The sequence below is a fragment of the Mesocricetus auratus genome, unplaced genomic scaffold, assembly GCF_017639785.1.
Source record: "Mesocricetus auratus isolate SY011 unplaced genomic scaffold, BCM_Maur_2.0 Super-Scaffold_6730, whole genome shotgun sequence".
NCBI classification, from domain to species: domain Eukaryota; kingdom Metazoa; phylum Chordata; class Mammalia; order Rodentia; family Cricetidae; genus Mesocricetus; species Mesocricetus auratus.
The window spans coordinates 42,787,025-42,805,280 of NW_024429184.1; the positions used below are offsets into that span (position 1 = coordinate 42,787,025).

The 18,256-nt window shown below is 37.8% G+C and overlaps 1 protein-coding gene across 2 annotated transcripts in view; it reads left to right on the forward strand.

The window, feature by feature from the left end:
- Positions 1-1,031: 1,031 nt before the first annotated feature.
- Positions 1,032-18,256, forward strand: part of Triqk (triple QxxK/R motif containing) — a 62,295-nt gene continuing 45,070 nt past the window's right edge. For both annotated transcript variants that reach the window (XM_040741105.1, XM_040741113.1), the window contains exons 1-2: positions 1,032-1,166; positions 13,636-13,786. The gene's annotated coding sequence lies outside the window, so the exon portion shown is untranslated. The remainder of the gene's footprint in view (positions 1,167-13,635; positions 13,787-18,256) is intronic.

Below are 18,256 nucleotides of genomic sequence, written 5' to 3' on the forward strand. Positions count from 1 at the left end.
CTGGGATCATTTCTCTGCCCTTCCAATCTGATCGGGTGACCCAAGAGACAGAGTGCTTGAGAGACCACTCCTTAGGCCTCAAGCTTCTCTCTTTCTGATTTCCTCAATCTGAAGCCACTTCCAAAGGGGTGTGGCCACCGTTTCAGGTTCACTCTCCCATTGTTAGTGTCTGCGCAGGTGCACCAAGCTAACAACAATATCAAATAGGCAGAGAGCCTGGTACAGACTCGTTTAGGCCCTGTGCCAGTTCGGTCTCTGTGAGCGCATGTGAGCCTTGCTTAGTTGATTTGGTGGGCCATGTTCCCCTGGTGGCTTCCATCCCCTCTAGCTCCTATAGTCTGGATTTTATATTTAGTTTACATCAGTATAAAAAGAGTCAGTGCTGACCTATAGGTTTGTTCAATGACCACTTCTAATCTGGGTTTCTAATCTATGAATAATATCTCTCAGAAGGATTTGTCAGAATTGTAAAAAGCATAATTTAGAGATCGATCAGTCGATTGCCAAATATGTTCCAAATGGTATGTATATTTATACCTTAATATTGTTTGTTCCTGTTTTACAGATGTGAAAACTAAGTCCCGAAACAGACCTACAATCGTAGTCATTGGTCACATTTCAGCAATTATTTTTCCTAAACCGATTCTCTTGTTAAAAGCTCAAAATTAAAATAAGCGTTTTCTGTTCCTTTTCTTTTCTTTCTTCCTTTTTAATCTCACCACACCTCCAGCCCCTTGAATCTCTCATCAATAAGTTCTCACTGTTGCAAAGTTTTCCTGAGGATGTTCTTCAGACTGGATTTGAGTGTGTTTGAACGTAAAAGGTTCAAGTTAGTAACTCATTTAAAATAATTTTTTCCGCTTTATGTTTGTGAAAAAAGTCAGACTCCTCACCGTTAACTTGAGCATCACCATAATAAGTACTAGCTTTCTGGTACAGACAAACGGATGGGCCTGAGGGCTCGCGCAGAACTGCAGGCTCGCACAGGGAAGGTCTAGCCAATCAGAGCACAGACTGAGGACTGGCCCCGCCCCTCCCCCTTTGGTCCTGCTGGAGTAGGGGTGTGCGGCTCCTCGTCCCGCCCCTGCCTCTGAGTGACAGCAGCGTGGACAGCTGCCCACCCGGCCGGACCCGCAGTTGGGCCGCCCTGGCTGTGCTACACTGAGGTGTGTTTCCGGCAAGGGCTGGGGGTTCGGGGTCACGGTGCGCAGGACGCGGGCCCAGGGCTGGAAGGAAGCTTTCCCGGCGTCACCCAGTCCTGTGGAGACTGTAGCTCTAGCCCGGAGGCGGCCCAGGCGCGGGACTTGGGCGTTGGGAGGCTCCTTCAGGGGAGCCGGGCTCCGAGCCCAGTAGGGCGGCCTCCTTTGCGCTGGGTCTCTGCCTGTGGCACCCAGAGAGGTGGGGCGGGGTGGGCGTGGCCATCTCGGTTGCCGAGCAATGCGGGCTGTGCCCTGCCAGCGTGTCCTGGGGCTTTTATTCCTGAAACTCTCAGTCCCACCCACTCTGCTCCCCCTTGCTCCCTCCTCCCCCCAAATGTACCCTAGGCTGGGGATTTGCTCCTGGTGCTGTCCATTAACTCGCGGGGCCTTTCCATAGCTACAAGTAACTCAATCCTGCTCAGGCCTCCCTCTTCTGTGTTTTAACTCCTATTTATTCTTTCCTGTTTCTTTTTTATAGGAACAGTCTCTGAAACCAAAACATTTGTAGAGAAGAGTTGTTTTATTGGTTAGTGGTGGTGGTGAAACGGGGTTACTTTACCTGATGCTTGTTGAATCCCTGAACCCAAACGATGTTGCTGTCTATGTGGATGACTAGAAAAAGGGGCTCTGTGGTATAGAGTGTCTCCCACTGAACTTAATGAACTTCCTCTGTAAGTTGCAAGTCATTACAGGAAGAGTTTTCGTTTATGATCTTCCTTGCAGTCCACCGTGAAGCTTATTAAACCTCTAAGCATCTACTGTTGGATCCATATTTAATGATGAACTACAAGATAGCAACACAGATAACCCCTGCAGATCTCTTACTCTCCCATATCTTTTGACCCAAATGATTCAGCAGATCAAACATTCTATAGGAAAACACGAAGAAGGAAGTTGGAGTTTCAGTCTCTGTGCCATGCTTCCAGTGTAAGTCCCCGGGAGGGAGTGTTGCTTGTTCTGCTGTTAACCTGCCAGGAAGGCAAGGTTAGTTTTGCTTAGGTTAGAATCCTGGACAGTTTTTCATCTGTAAAGTGCTCAATCTAGGACCTACCCTAGAAGGATTAACTGATTTAAAAATAAAATTAAAATAGGGTTCTGGCTGTGTGGTGGTGGTGGTGCATGCTGCTAATCACAGCACTTGGGAGGCAGAGGCAGGTGGATCTCTGTGAGTTCGATGCCAGTCTGGTCTACAAAGTGAGTTATAGGACTGCAAGGAGTGTTACACAGAGAAACCCTGTCTTGAAAAACAAACAATTAAAAATAGTGATCTGTACAAATGTAAGGTGTTACTGACTATAATTTCCATTTGTTTACAGCTTAGAGTACTTTACATGTTCTTGACTTTTCTCTTATTTCTTTGGTTTGTTGAGAAATGAAAATGAAACCAAATAATCTCTCCTCTACTGGTTCTGTATTGTTATTGCTTAGGTAGCACCTGAAGTGTCTTGCATGGCAATGTCTTTGACCTTAACAGCATTAGTCCACCACCTGTCAAGAATCTACAGAGAAGTGTGGGTGTGGTTGTGTGGGGGTGTGCTCCTGAAAAGATTAGGAAATATTAGTGTTAAGTCTAATAATTTCCAAATTTTTTGATGTCACAATTTTCAGAAGCCAGGGATAGCTGTAGGTAATCCCTTTAGATCAGGCAGAATTTGAAGAGTAAGTGGAAGCTATATTGAGGCCACCTGTTTTCCTTTAATTGAGGGACAAGATAATTGCTTTCTCCCATGTTTGACTAAGGAAAACTTGGAGCAGAGATTTTTAAAACTCTTTCTTCAAAGAGCCTCTTCCTCTACCTAACTATCCAGTAGAGTCATTAGAATCCACTTCATTTTTAGTTAGCAACCAATGAACAGAAACATCCAATGCTGAATAAAGTGTGTTAAAGTGTGAGATGTATTTCATTTCAGGTTTCCATTGATCCTGCCTTTGAAAGCATATTCAGGTATTTAAACAAGTGAAGAAAATGTAACATATGACAATGTTTAATGGTATTTTGAGATAAACATAAAATGTGTAAAATTTCTCTTCTTGTATCGGTGTTCATTTAGACAGAGGCTGATTATGTTTACTTTATGCAACTGTAAAATCACTACCTATTTCTTTTTTACAGCTCAATTGAAAGATCTTTTGTGTTTTAGTTTACATAGGCTAACACATGTGTCATGGCTGTCTTCACTGGTAGCTGTTTTCATGACTTTATATTCAGATAGAAGAATTTAAATAAAGTTTATTATTTTCTTTGATCAGATCACCTACAAAAGTGGGTACAAGTTATAGACATGCTACCACTGGATAGAGAAAGCATCATAGTAAGAAGCATCTATTTCTTTTGTAGTAAACTTTGAGTGCACAAAACTATCTGGTATTTCTTAGAACTGTGCATATGATCTCTGCCCTTCTCTACTAGGCTCTCAATTTTTAGGAGAGAAACTGGATCAAAGAAAGATAAACTAGATAGACCATCAATGACTTAAACATTTTAAGACTTAGTAATAGATTTTTGTTTCTTGTCTTAAGCTTGTAAACAGTATTCAAACATCAGTTTTGCTATTAACAAGCTGAAGGTGTGTGTGTGTGGGTTAGTGCTTTTGATAGGATACCAAATGGCTCCTCCTAGCCTCTATTCCCTTTCATAGACACTAGACCTTAATCACCTGCTGGGATAATATTTAGTTTTCAGAATAGATAGGCTTACTCAGACTTACTGTTTTGCATCACATATGTTGGCTCCATCATCAGAGTGATATAGACTGGTGGATGCTAGTCACTGATTAGACATTGCTATATATTGGTTATGTACAGTGTTGCTGACAAAGTATCTGACTACAGCAACTGAAGGATGGAAGGGCGTACTCTGGATTAATGTACCAGAAGTAGTCAGAGGTGGTGGAGAATGAGCCTGGCGATGGTGGGAATATTGCATCAACAGGTAGAAGTGAACAATAAATGCTTGTGCTCAGCTGATCTTCTTTTTCTGCAAATTAAGATCCAGTCCAGGGAATGGTTCCATTCACGATAATCTCTCAGTGACCTGCCCAAAGTATTGTTTCCTGGATCTTTCTAGGACCCATCAAGTTTATGGTTGATATTAACTATCACATTCTCTTATTTAGAAGCTGTGAGTGAATGGAATCCTAGGTCAGGATTACTAACAGACTTCTCCTATTTCATATAGTGAATCATGTTTCTTGCTCTTTGGAAGTGTGTGATTGTGTGATAGCATTCTCACATCATTATAATGCCTTTAAAGAAGCTACTGTTTAGTTTTAAGAGCCTGCACTTGGTTAGCAGTGAGGTCTATCATCTTGAGGAATAATAGACTTTTCTTACTAAGTCTTCATCTGAAAGCATTCCTCTGTGAATGTTCCTCAATGTCAGAGCATGAAGTGAGGCTGGGCTTCCCAAAGACATTGTGAATATATCCTTGTTTTGATTTAAATAGCTTTGACTCTATGAAGGTCTTAAACATACTTTTTAGAGTATAGTAGTTTTGTATTATCTCACAATAGCTAAAATGCAGCTAACATATTTACTCATATTTGATTTCCTCAAGAAATTTCTTTTTTATTTTTGTTTTTTTATGAGTCAGGGTTTCTCTGTATTGTTTTGGAAGCTGTCGGTCCAGCCTGGCCTCGAACTCATGAAATTTCTTAATTAAAAAAATAGGAATAATTTAGTCCTGGAACTAATACTTTTTCAGACCTCTTAAATATAGTTAATATTTTTTATAAGATAGAAATGCCAGATGTCTTTGAAACAGTAGAGTGATTTGTATATGTATTATAATGAAAAGGAATTCTTTTATCTCATAAATTTGAATAATAATAAAAAGGTCAACATTCTGTACTCAGTAATATAATAAACCATTGTGTTGAATCACAAGTCAGAGAGTTTTATAAAATGAAAGTTCTTATCAACATCTTGTCTTTTAAGTCCTGGAAACCCAGCAAGAATAAAGTAGCTTGCTTCTTTTGTAGTTTCACATAGTTACATAATTGCAAAAATAGCAATACAGTTAGATTGTAATAGGTAAAATTTTAACTGTGACCAAACAAAGATGATTCAATCCCCCATCTCCAAAATATGGGGAACACTGGACTATGCAGGAATGTCCTATACAGGTTTTATGTGGTAAAATATACTGGGAAATGTACATTTGGCATTGAAATCAAATGGAATCAAATCAACAAAATTAATGAACAACTCAGAGGCATGCCTTCAGTCAGAGAAGACCAGCTCAAGAAAATCCTAGATGCTGATGTGTTCATAATGCATGGCCTCTGTGTTTAGAACTTCATCCAAAGAGGACAGACAATGATAAAGTGATAGGAAAGAGATAACAGCAAAGATAAAAAGATGAGAAGGAAATGAAAATATGAGAAACATTAAGTCTTTGTTTTTGTTATAGGGACAACTAGTTTAATGGTTTATAAACAATACAGTTTTATCATCTTATACTCCTATAGTTTAGGGTTAGATATGTATCACATAGAATGATAATAACAGTCTCATCAGAGCTGTAATATTCCTTTGTGTAATATACAGTAGACCATCTTGGTTTCTGTGTCTCTCCCAGGTCTTAGGGCTACCCACATTCCCACATATATGACCCTCTTTTTTCATCTACAAAGTCAACAAGCAACACTGTGTCTGACTGGTCCTTTGTAGCCCCATCTCCTATTAACAGTGCAGACCTATCAGTAACTTATTCCAGGTTCTGTGGATTAGGATATGCACATGTCTTATAATTAGTACTTAGCCAGGCTGATTTTTCCTCCAAAACAAACAAGGTAGCTAGACTCTCTTATAGCAGTGGATTTCTGTTGCTCAAACATTAGAAATACCAAACACATGGAAATGTGTTTTAAATTCCCAAATCATTGCTCTGCTGGCTTTGTGGAATTAGACAATGCAGAAAACAGATGTGAAAGTGGTAACTTTCCATTCCTGAAGCTACATTCTTTTGTTTTCATGTGAAATAGTTTTTTCTATATGTTTACAATTTGAAATTGTTCTTCTTCGAGTAGTCATATCTTACATAAAAATGCTTTTTGAATTTCTGAGCATTTTTCAGCTTGTCAAATATTTTCAACTCCTATCCTGAATGGTGAACATTAATATATAAGGTTGAATGTTGCTTTTCCATTAGTAGATCCAGATTTACTCCAGATGTCCATCAATGTTTTACTTGTCTCTGCATCTTCTTGATCTTAGATGAACTGTGCCAACATCAGATAAATCTGCTTTTCTTTACATGTCACAATGGTGTTTTTTATCATTTGTAGAAATGTATCAACATTTTTATGAAAATTTTAGATTTTATTTTTGAAAGGCAAAAATTACTACCTGGGTATTATAAATATTTGACATTATATATTTAAATCCTGTGACTATAAGGTAAGCATTGCAATATTAAATATGAGAATTACTTGTTAATCATATAATCAAAGACATTTCTTGGAAGAGTAGGTAAATTATACAGAATAAATGAAAATTAAATGGTGTTTTCTAGACTTCCTGTGAATTCAACTTTGATAATTCTAGGAAGATGTTTGTATTGAGATAGAGAGAATAGAGTTGTGAAGGTACTGCCGTTATAAAGGCAAGCCTAACATTTGGTTAGGGAATAAAAAAGAATTCAGTGGATAGGACAGTCTATTCATAATGTGGCTAAAGCAGGAGCCATAAGAACCTAGTGCCCAAGTAAAGTAGTGTGTGTCATATAGATGAGGACCTATTGGAGGTTTTAAAATAGTACAACAACTGTTCAGATTAGCATTTTAAAATATTAGTTCTCAAACCTTTCAAACACAGCATTCTCTAAAATTCTATAATTGTGTTATCACACAAATGAAAGTAACCTTGACAAAGTCTGACCTCTGTGTTGTTTGTAACACTCTCCTTTAAGGGATGCTATTTAAATAGTTTCTTAGCTGCCCTAGGAACACATGAATATGTAACATTATGTCCTATGTAAACATATGTGCTAAATATATCAGAATCATTCAAAATTCAGAAGACTAAGTTACATAAAAGGTACAAAATGTAGTAGAATCTGATCTTTCTAGGCATATGAATATAAAGAAAATATAATCCATAATCATGTATGTTTGCCTTCTGTGATACCCTTAGATGCAGCCTATAGAAACTTCAAGAAGCTTTAGATGGTAATTTCATTAGGGCTCACTTGCCCATATTTAGAATTTATTTTTATTTTTCATTTATTTTTTTATTTTAAAAATGGTGTCATTTTACATAGAATCCCAAGTTCCCCCTTCCCTTCTCCCATCTCTCCCCACCTCCCTACTTTCCACCACTCATCCATTCCTCAGAGGGGATAAGGCCATCCTTGGGAAGTCAACAAAGTCAGGCATAACAAGTTGAGGTAGGACCAAGCCCATTTCCCCCATATCAAGGATGAGCAAGGTATTCCGCCATAGGGAATGGGCTCTAAAAATCTAGTTCGTGCATCTGGGATAGGCTCTGGTCCCACTGTCAGAGTCGCCTCCAACAGATCAAGCCACATTTACTGTCACCCACATTTAGAGCGCCTAGTTCGGGCCCATGCAGGTCCCCTCGCTGTCAATCTATAGTTCATGAGCTCCCACTAGTTTGGTTCAGCTGTCTCTGTGGTTTTCCCTGTCATGCTCTTGACCCCTGTTGTTCATATGGTCCCTCCTCCCTCTCTTCAACTAAACACCAGGAGCTCAGCCCAGTGCTTGGTTATGGATCACTGAATCTGCTTCCCTTAGTAGCTGGATAGGTTCTATGATAACAATTAGGACAGTCACTAATCTGATTAAAGGGGAAGGCCCATTGAGACAACTTCTCCACTATTGCTAAGAGTTTTAGCTGGGGCCATCCTTGTAGATCCCTGTGTATTTCTCTAGCACCAGGTTTCTCCCTAAACTCATAATGGCTCCCTCTGCCAAGATATACATTTCATTGGTTTCCTCCTCGGTCCCTCTCCCAATTTGGCTTCTTGATCCCTCATGTTCCCATCCCCCATCATCTCCCTTCTACCCCACCTCCCAGTTTACCCAGGAGATCTTACCTATTTTCCCTTCCTGGGGCACTCCATGTGTGTCCCTCTTAGGTTTCCCTTTTTACTAGCTTCTCTGGGGTTGTGGATTGTAGCCTGGTTATACTTTACTTTACATCTAATATCCACTTATGAGTGAGTAGATACCATGTTTGTCTTTCTGGGTCTGGGTGTCTTTCTCACTCAGGATGATTTTGTTTGCTTGTTTGTTTGTTTTTAATAGTTCCATCCATTTGTCTGCAAATTCTAAGATGTCATTGATTTTTTATGAGTGAGTAATAATTCATTGTTTATATGTACCACATTTTCTTTATCCATTCTTCAGTTGAGGGGTATCTAGGTTGTTTATAGGTTCTCGCTATTATAAATAATGTTGCTATGAATATGAAATGTCCTTGTGGTATGATTGTATGTCCTTTGGGTGTATGCTGGGACTTTAGGTAGACTTGATTTCCAATTTTCTGAGAAAATACTGATTTCCAAATTGGCTGTACAAGTTTGCACTTCCACCAGCAGTGAAGGAGGGTTCCTTTTACTCCACATTCTTTCCAACACAGACTGCCATCAGTGTTTTTGATCTTAGCCATTCTGATAGTTGTAAGATGGTATTTCACAGTCATTTTGATTTGCATTTTCCTGGTGGCTAAGGATGTTGAGAAATTCCTTTAATGTCTTTTGACCATTTGAGTTTCTTCTGTTGAAAATTCTCCTTGTGGACCTGCACCCCATTTTTCAGTTGGGTTATTTTGTATTTTGATGTCTAGTTTCTTTAGTTCTTTTGTGTATTTTGGAGATATGCACTCTGTCAGATGTGGGGTTGGGGAAGATCTTTTCCCATTCTGCAGGCTGTTGTTTTGTTTTGTTAACCATGTCCTTTGCCTTAAAAAAGCTTCTTAGTTTCAGGAAGTCCCATTTATTGATTGTTGCTCTCAGCGACTTTGCTACTGGTGCTCTATTTAGGAAGTAGTCTCCTGTGCCCATGTATTTATGGCTCCCTCCCACTTTTTTCTATTAGGTTCAGTGTAACTGGATTTATTTTAAGGTCTTTATCCACTTGGACTATGGATATATTTGTATTCTACATGTAGACATTCACTTATGCCAACACTACTTGTTGATTCATAGGCCTTTAAAGAACAATGCTCAATTTCATATAGAAAAATAAAAAATCCAGGGAAGCCAAAACAATCCTGTACAATAAAGGAAATTCCTGAGGTATCACCATCCCTGACTTCAAACTCTACTATAGAGCTACAGTAATAAAAACAGCTTGGTATTGGCATAAAAACAGACATGGGACCAATGGAATCAAATTGAAGACCCTTATATTAATCCCCACACTATGAGCATCTGATTTTTGACAAAGATGCCAAAATTTTGCAAGGTATCAAATTGTATAGTTTAGATGTGGATAATGCAATCTCTAATCTAATGCTTAGCATTCCTTTTGATAAAATTGATATATCAGTCCCTGTGGGGAATTTGACTACTTGTGCTTAATTTTTTTTTTTTTTTGGTTTTTCCAGACAGGGTTTCTCTGTGGCTTTGGAGGCTGTCCTGGAACTCGCTCTGTAGACCAGGCTGGCCTCGAACTCACAGAGATCCGCCTGCCTCTGCCTCCCGAGTGCTCTTGTGCTTCATTTTTAATACTGGTTCAGTTGATAATGAAATCAATTTCTGGATAATATTATCTTATTTATATATACCTTGGTATTTATTTTTCATCTCATAGTTGTTTTCTCCTCTTTACTGATGAATTATCAGTCAAAAGCTCAGACCACAGTGTTCCTTGTAAAGAGTAAAGTCTGTGGATAGATCTCAATACAGATTTCAGCCCTTTTCCCTGTCAAGGTAGAGTGCTCAAGTGGGTCACTTATGGGTTCCTTAGGGAACCATTTCTTCAGTTGCAGCTAATTGTACTTATTCCAGAGAGACATGAAGACAAGTTCTGACTGTACAGCTGATTACATAATCACAGTGCTTGCCATAACTGCCATTTTACAAATGCCAACTGCTCAATATTATCACTAATTTCACCATCATTTATAAGTCTCCAGTACCTGTTATTTACATTTTGAAAATTCAATAGTCCCATTAAATTATCATTTCCGGAGCTTTGCATAAACTGTGATTGAGGTGACAGCCAGGGATGAACTGACATTGGGCTTGAGATTTCTTCAGTGTTCATCCTTGCTTTCTCCAGGTGTTTCACATACACAATTATGATAGATGGCAATGTTACCTTTACATAATTTAAAAGCTTCTAAAACACACGTGACCCAAGTTTTTAGATAAGTACAACAGAATGGACTATTATGACACTATTTTAAACTCCACATTGAGGAATATGGTTCAGTAGCATAAGATTTGCCATTTTAAAAATGGTACATCTGAATAGGTTTAGAATGTTTACAGAACTGTGCAGCCATTAACACTAATTTTGAAATTTTTCTCTGTTGGAAATCACTCTTTATCTCTTCTGCCTCTACACTAAGCCACCCTCAATCTTTTGAATCTCTCTATTGGCTTTCCCACTCTGAATAGTTCATGTAAAGTGAATAATAGCACTGATACAATAAAATTAGTGAGCTCTTCTGCCTGTTGTGTTTCACTTAGCTTGTTTTCTAAGATCATCCACATCGTGGCATGCATCAGCATTCAATTCTTTTTCTGACTAATACCCCATTATGTGGATGTGTCTTGACTTTTCAGTCCATGCGTTGGGGGTTGGTTTCTCTTTGCAGCTGTTTACATAATTCTGTTCTGAAGACCCATGCACATGTACTGTGATGAGATGCTTTCCCTTCTCCTGAGTGTACACACAGGAGCAGAAATGTTGTGTTTTTGAGAGCAGTTACAGACTGCTCTTTAATTCATGAGTCCACTCTTTTACTTTCCTAAATAGAACACAAAGGTTCTTGTCTCTTCACTGTCATCTACTATCTCCTTCCACTGCCAATGTTTTTCTTTTGGTATAATCACCTATGCAGAGGTGAAAGAAATGTGTCATTGGTCTGAATTCCTATAATAAGTAATGATGTTGAACATCTTTTTAAGTGCTTGTTGTAAATTTGAAAAACTTTGTAAAAACGCCATTTCAAATACTTGATGGTTGAAAAATTCTATTAATATTTTTTAAATTGCTAAATAGTACAAAAGTTGTATGCAGTAACTGATTTGTAAGTGTTTTCTTGTATTGTATGGGTTATCTTTTACTGTTTTGTTCTTTGAAGCTTATAATAGTTTAATTGTAGTTAAGTTTTTTGTTTACTCTGCTTTTAGTTTCTAAGACACTGTTTTGCAGCTGAAAATCATGAAGTTTATCTTAGATGTTTTTTTCAAGTATATTATAATACTAGTCCTTAAATTCAGGGCTATGATTTAATTTTTGTTATCTTTAGTCTGTGGTATGAGATAAGCATTAAATTTTATTCTGTAATAGCACTATTTATTTAAAAAAAACAATTTTTCATGTTACAACTCTTGACTCAAATTCTTATCTGTATTTATAAAAAGTTCCCAGGCTGAATAGATGACTCAGCAGCTAACAGTGCTTTCTACCTTTGCAGAGTCCTGAAGATCAGTTCCTAGGACCCATACTGGGTGGCTTACCATACCAGCTTCAGAGGATCTGGTGTGCCCTCTGACTTTCACAGGCACCCTCACTCACATGTCTGTGCTTGTCTGCATGCATACTTGTGTGTGTGTGTGTGTGTGTGTGTGTGTGTGCTCACACAAATATCCACCTACCCACATACACACAAAATTTAAGAGTGTTACCTAAAATTGTAGGATATTTATATAGATAATATTGGAATTAAAAATCATATTTTTAAATATATTGCTTTTAGTTTTTATTTGTATTATTAGAAAGCAGTTTGGAGTCACAAAAATTACATGGGACTGATCAAGACCCCTGAATGTGGGTGTCAGTGAGGAGGCCTAAGTAATCTATTGAGCCTTGGGCAGTAGATCAGTATTCATCCCGAGTATACACACGGACTTTGGACTCCCATCCAACAATGTGAGAAGCACTCTCACCCTGAACTGTTGAGGGAGGGTCTAGACCCTGCCCTGGATGAAATGACAGACTATGGACACCCCCATGGAGGGCCTCACCCTCCCTGGGGAAATGAGGGGATATTGGGGGGGTTGGGGGGAGGGCACGGGACCTGGAACTGACTTGTGAAGCAACCTTGTTTCTAATCTAAATTTAAACTGAAAAATAAAAAAAAATTGATTCTCATCTATACACGAGTAATTTCTGTGTAAACTATAGAAAAGTTCAGAGTTTGGTGCATAATATATATGTGACATATTGAACAAAACATGAATAAATTATATATATTTGGTTATTTTCTATTATTATTCTTAATAAGTGCCTAGGAAGTAACATACACTATAAACTTTATGACTCAGTGCTATTATTTTATGAGTTAATGATATACAACTTGAAATAGCTAAAAATAATTTGAAATTAGTCTATACATTCATTCATGACTTTAGTCATTTTCAACCCATGGGTCTTAACTCCTTTGATGGTCACATACAAGATATTTGAATAACAGATATGTACATTGTGATTCATAGCAAGTTACTGTTATGAAGTAGCAACAAAATAATTTTATGTTTGGAGGTCAACACAACATGAGGAACTGTATTAATGTGTCATAGACTTTAGGAAGGTTGAGAACCCTTGCTCTAGAACATAGTAGAACACCTCCCACTATTTCTCAAATGACCTTTACACATATATTAGAGCAAGTGAATTTCTCTAATGGTTTCCTATCAGGCACCTTCTTCCAGGTATTGTTAGGGAATTGTGACTTACGAAGATGCATTATTTTCCAAATTTACTGAGGAAGTTAAATTTGTTTTAGGTTGAATAGATAACAGAAAACCAGGAATCCAAGAATAAAACAAAAAGAACCATGTGAAACTCTAAATGCTCTCATTTTTTGTTACATTTTAATTTTTAAACAATTTTTGTTCATATGTGTGCTCACATGTTTGAGGTTGTGTGCATGTGTGGGTGTATCTGGACATTTAGGGCTGACATCATGTGTCTTCCTCAATTCTCTCCACATAATATGACCAGATAGGGTTGGACACTAGAGCCTAGAGCTCACTGATTTGTCTAGTTCAGCTAGCCAGCTTGCCTTAGTGATATCCTCTCTCTCTTTTCCCAGCACTGAGATTTCTAATGGGCCCCTATTCTGCCTAGCATTTCCATGTATTCCGGAAACCAGGTCTAGACCTTAAGTTTGCACAGCAAGCTCCTTGCCAACTTACCTCTCTCTCCAGCCCCTTCAACGTGTTTTGTTTTTAGTCAATTAGATAACTGGAAATCATCCATTTAATTTGTCCATGTATTCTCATTTTAAATTACAGTAAGAAAAATCAACCAAGAATGTAATTTTTGGTGACTGAAATTGAGTTTGCCTGGAATGCAGCACAGCTTCTGAGACCTTGCTTTGGGAAACATCTCTGTTTGGCTGCTTTCCAGAGTTTAGACTTGGCAGCATCAAGGACACAGTGTAAGGTATGTTTTCTTGATTAAACATTTGGAAAAAAGTGTTTTGATTTGTGGCTTGTTTCATTTCACTTTGTTTTTCTTGGTTTGAATTATTTGCTCCTAGCAATGAACTTGGATTATGAACATGGCTTTTTGTTTTAGAGGGCACAGTTATAATGAGAAAATGTTTTACATGTATTTATTCTGTGTAATTTAGACATATTAAAATAAATCAAGATTCATAAGCTGTGGATTTTTATTTAACTTATTTGTTAAATAATATTGTACTACTGTGTACCGACTTATTACCATATTTGGCGTGTAGTCTCTTGATACTTGGTACATTATTATACTTTAGAAGATTACAATATTTGGTAATTACTTATTGGTTTTAATCAATGTTACAATATATTAATTAGTAAACATGAAATTAGCTATACAACATTACATTTACTTTTCCTTAATTTATTGACACATTGCTTCAAAGGAGTTATAGAGCAGGAATGTAGCATAAAGTCAGTTTCTTACTGGTTTGACTATAACTTTCCTTCCCACTGCCGATTCATAGCCTGTCAGTGGCTCTCTAGTTATTCAAGCTGAAAGCCAAAGCTCTGAAACAAGCTAGAATTTCTGTACCTGTCCCCTTGTTTTCTTTCTAATTTCTTCTTTACTCTTGTCCTCATTCATTTGTTCCAGGCTTGGCCCTCATGCCTTTGAAAGTTCCAGGCTCCCCCCACTTCAGCAAGCTTGAGATCCCTGTTCTATTCTATTTCTTTTGAACTGTATTAAAATGTCACCATCTATATGTATTAAAAGGTCACTCTTCAGTTCAAAGGTCTTCCATCAACACTATATCATTCTCTAACTTGTAATATTAATCAGTATTCAATAAGTCAGATATTTTATACTTATCTTGCTTATTATGGCTGTCATCAACAAGAATGTAAGGTATAATTGTGATTTTATTGTGAAGTGTGCCACAAAAACCTCATATATTTGAACACTTGGTGTTTTGTAGGGAGGCTGTACAGTCTTTGGGAGTTGTAGATACTGTGAACAAGTAACTCAGCGGGCCACAGGATGTGTATGTTGGTGCTGCTTCCTGCCCTGTCTGTCATTCCTGGTCCGTGGAGATATAACCCAACAACATCATGCTCCTGCTGTCACACTGTGACACGCACTTCCCACAATGCCTGCAGGGCCATAGTGTATTGTGCCCTTAATAGCGAACCAAGTTAAATTCTTGTAAGGTTATTTGCTTGCAGTAATAAAAGTAAATACAGTATGTGATGACTCTGCTTTTACTCAGCCTCCACTAACTAGTCCTTAAAAGAATTCTGTATGGTTTCGGTGAGAATGAATCATGAAATATAATCTAGCTTACTAACAAGAATCTTAAGTAATGTAAGAATGATACAATTTCTTAATAGAAAAAAATTTAAATTTAATTGGTATTTTCTAGAAGTAATTTTTCTGAGTCTTCTATTATAAAACTTCTTTGTGATCAGTTTTAGGATTACAACAAAGTAGAGACAATGATACAGAGATTTATCATGTATTTCCTGTCCTAACACACATGTAGCCTCATCTGTGATACACATCCCACAGACAGTGGTGTGTATATGCTAGCCTGAGGAGTGCATGGTAGTGCACTATAATTCCAAGCTCATAGCTCTGTAGGCTTCACTGTTGGCACTGTTAATTCTATGTTTCCTAACCCATATGTCCCTACATCCCTGTGCATAGGGACATATGTCCACCAGAAGATATTTACTGCTCTGGGAGTCTCCTGCATCTTCATCTATCCTAGGGCTTACAACTCCTGGGCAATACTTTTAGTTTTTGTTATCTCCATAACTTTGCTTTTGGCACTGAATGTCACATAGCTATAGTAATGAGATGTGTGAAACCCTGAAAAGAATCTCTACTGAGTGTTTGTTTCTACTTTTTAGGACTCTTTATTCTATTCATTAGCTCATGTATTGGCAGACAGATTATTTTGTGTTTTTAATTTTTAAAGTTAGTTATATATTCTATATTTAAGCCCTCTCTGAAGTATAGCTGGGAGTTTCACTCATCCTATAGGCTGTCAGTTCACACTGATGATAGTTTCTTTGCTGTACAGTTTTAAATTTCACTTAACTTTAGGGTTATTTGCTGTGTAATTGGAGTCCTCTTGAAGAAAGTTTGTCCTACCTCTGTATCTTCAAGTGTTTCCCCACAGAAATTCCAGGGCTTAAGGTCCTATATTGAGGTCTTTGATCCACTGGGAGTTTATTTTTGTGCAGGATTAGAGATAAGTACCTAATGTCTTCTGCATTTGGATCTGTCCAGTTTTCCAAGCTTCATTTACGGACAAGCTGTCTTTTGTCCTAATGTATATTTTTGGTCTATTTGACAAGAATGAAGTGCTTATCTATCATTAAAATGCAAAGTAAAATTGCTTTGAGAATCCGTTTCACTCCTTTCAGAATGGCTGTCATCAGGAAAATGATGCATGCTACTGAGGGTATGGTGTAAGAGGAACATTTATACACTGTTGGTGGGAGTGTAAACTGCTGTAGATACCATGGAAGTCAATATGGTGGTTTCTCAAAACACTAGAAGTAGAAATATCATGTGACCCATTATACTCCTCCTGTGTACATACTCAAAGGACTATCAGTACTACTATAGAGGCCCTTGTACATCCATGTTGACTATGCACCTATTCATATAGCTAATAGAACCAATGTATATGTCCATGAACAGATTAATGGATAAAGAGTATATGGTAGATCCACAAAATGTAATTTTAGTCAGTTACAAAGAAAAGTTAAATTATTGCACTTGTAGAAAAATGGATTGAACTGGCAGTTATCATGCTAAACAAAGCTAGGCAGATTCAGAAAAAACAAACACAACATGTTTTTGTTCATATGTAGGAGGAATAGAGTAATGGGAGGTGGTAGAGGAACATCAGTAAGAAGAAAGTGCTCATAAAATAGCTGTGATGAAACCCATTGCTTGACTTGCTAGTTATAAATAAGAAAAATTATAATAGCTTTTTCATGCTGTTCTCTTTCATCAAATAGATAGTTTCTGTTCAGTTGTTTGGGGTTTGGCCATGCCTTCCTTGTTTGTATTAGACTCCTTTGTGTGGAAGTATCATAGTTTAAAATTGATGAATATATTGGTTGATTCTGAATGTTAGCAGTTATGTGCAGGTTTTTGTGTGAACATAAATCTTCAGCTCCTTTTGGTAAATACCAATAACACAATTGGTGGTTCAATGCTAAGCGTATGATCAATTTTGTAAGAAAATGCCCAGCAGTGACTTCAGATCTGCCTTCATACCAGCGATGAGGGTTCTTGCTGAAGAAACAGAAAAGGGCTCAGCCCCTGGGGAAGCACTTTCCCTTTCTCAGCAGTCATCAGCTGCCTATAGTTCCTGGTCCAGGAATGTGACCCCATTTGATCCCCCCGCCCCTGTCTGTGTTAGCATGTCTGTTAATAGTACCATTGTTCAGATGTTCTTATTTATATAGCTATTTCTATGAAAACATGTTTCACAGCAGACTTCCTGGTGTTCTGACTCTTACAGTCTGTTAGCCACCTATTCTGCATTGTTCCCTGAGTGATAGAAGCAAGAGCTGTGATGTAGATGTGTCCATTGGGCTGGGGCTCCCATGAGCTGTTGATCTCTGCATTGTTTCCTGTTGCAGTTGTCTCTGATCGTCTCCATTTGTTGTAAAAGGAGGTGTCTGTAGTCACAGATGATAGTTACACTTGTCTGTGAGTAAAAAGAGATTATTTAGAATGTAGTTAGTAATTATGTTGCCTAACAAAGTGGCAGTGGTGTATTCTCTTCTAAGCTCCACGACCTCACTAGCCCTGGAACATTACTGGCTAGGTTCCTAGTACCAGCCTTGATTTCCCTCCTCTTGAGTGGGCTTTAAATCCAATTAGACAGCAGTTGGCTATCACCAACATGTGAGTGCCACTTACCACATCTTTATGAATATCTTGTCAGGCTAATCATTGATATGGTTCATAGTTGTCATAGCTGGCTGAGACAATTAATTGCTTCCCAACCTTGGCAGCTTGCATCCTATTATCTTGTACCATGGAAGCTAGACCACAGGAATGAGGAGGCTTTAGAATTAAATTCAGCTTTAATTTTCAGAGTTCTGTTTCATATTTCTTTAGCAATATTCAAAGCCCCTGTCCTATCTCGTTCTACTCTTCAGGATAGGTCACATGCCCTGCAGTAGTGACCAACAAACAACAAACTCAATAGCATCTTTGGTGAATCCTGTTTTATAATGTCATGTCAGGACTTTTTCTTTCAAATTTTATCTTTATTCATTTATTTTTTCTCTCTTTTATACCTTACAGGTATTTTTCCATCTGTGATCATTAGGAATATTGGTTTGCAGTTTTGTTTGTTATTGTCTACATTATCCATTAAAATTTTTAGCATATTAGTCTTAGTTATTTTAAATTCCTTGCCATTTG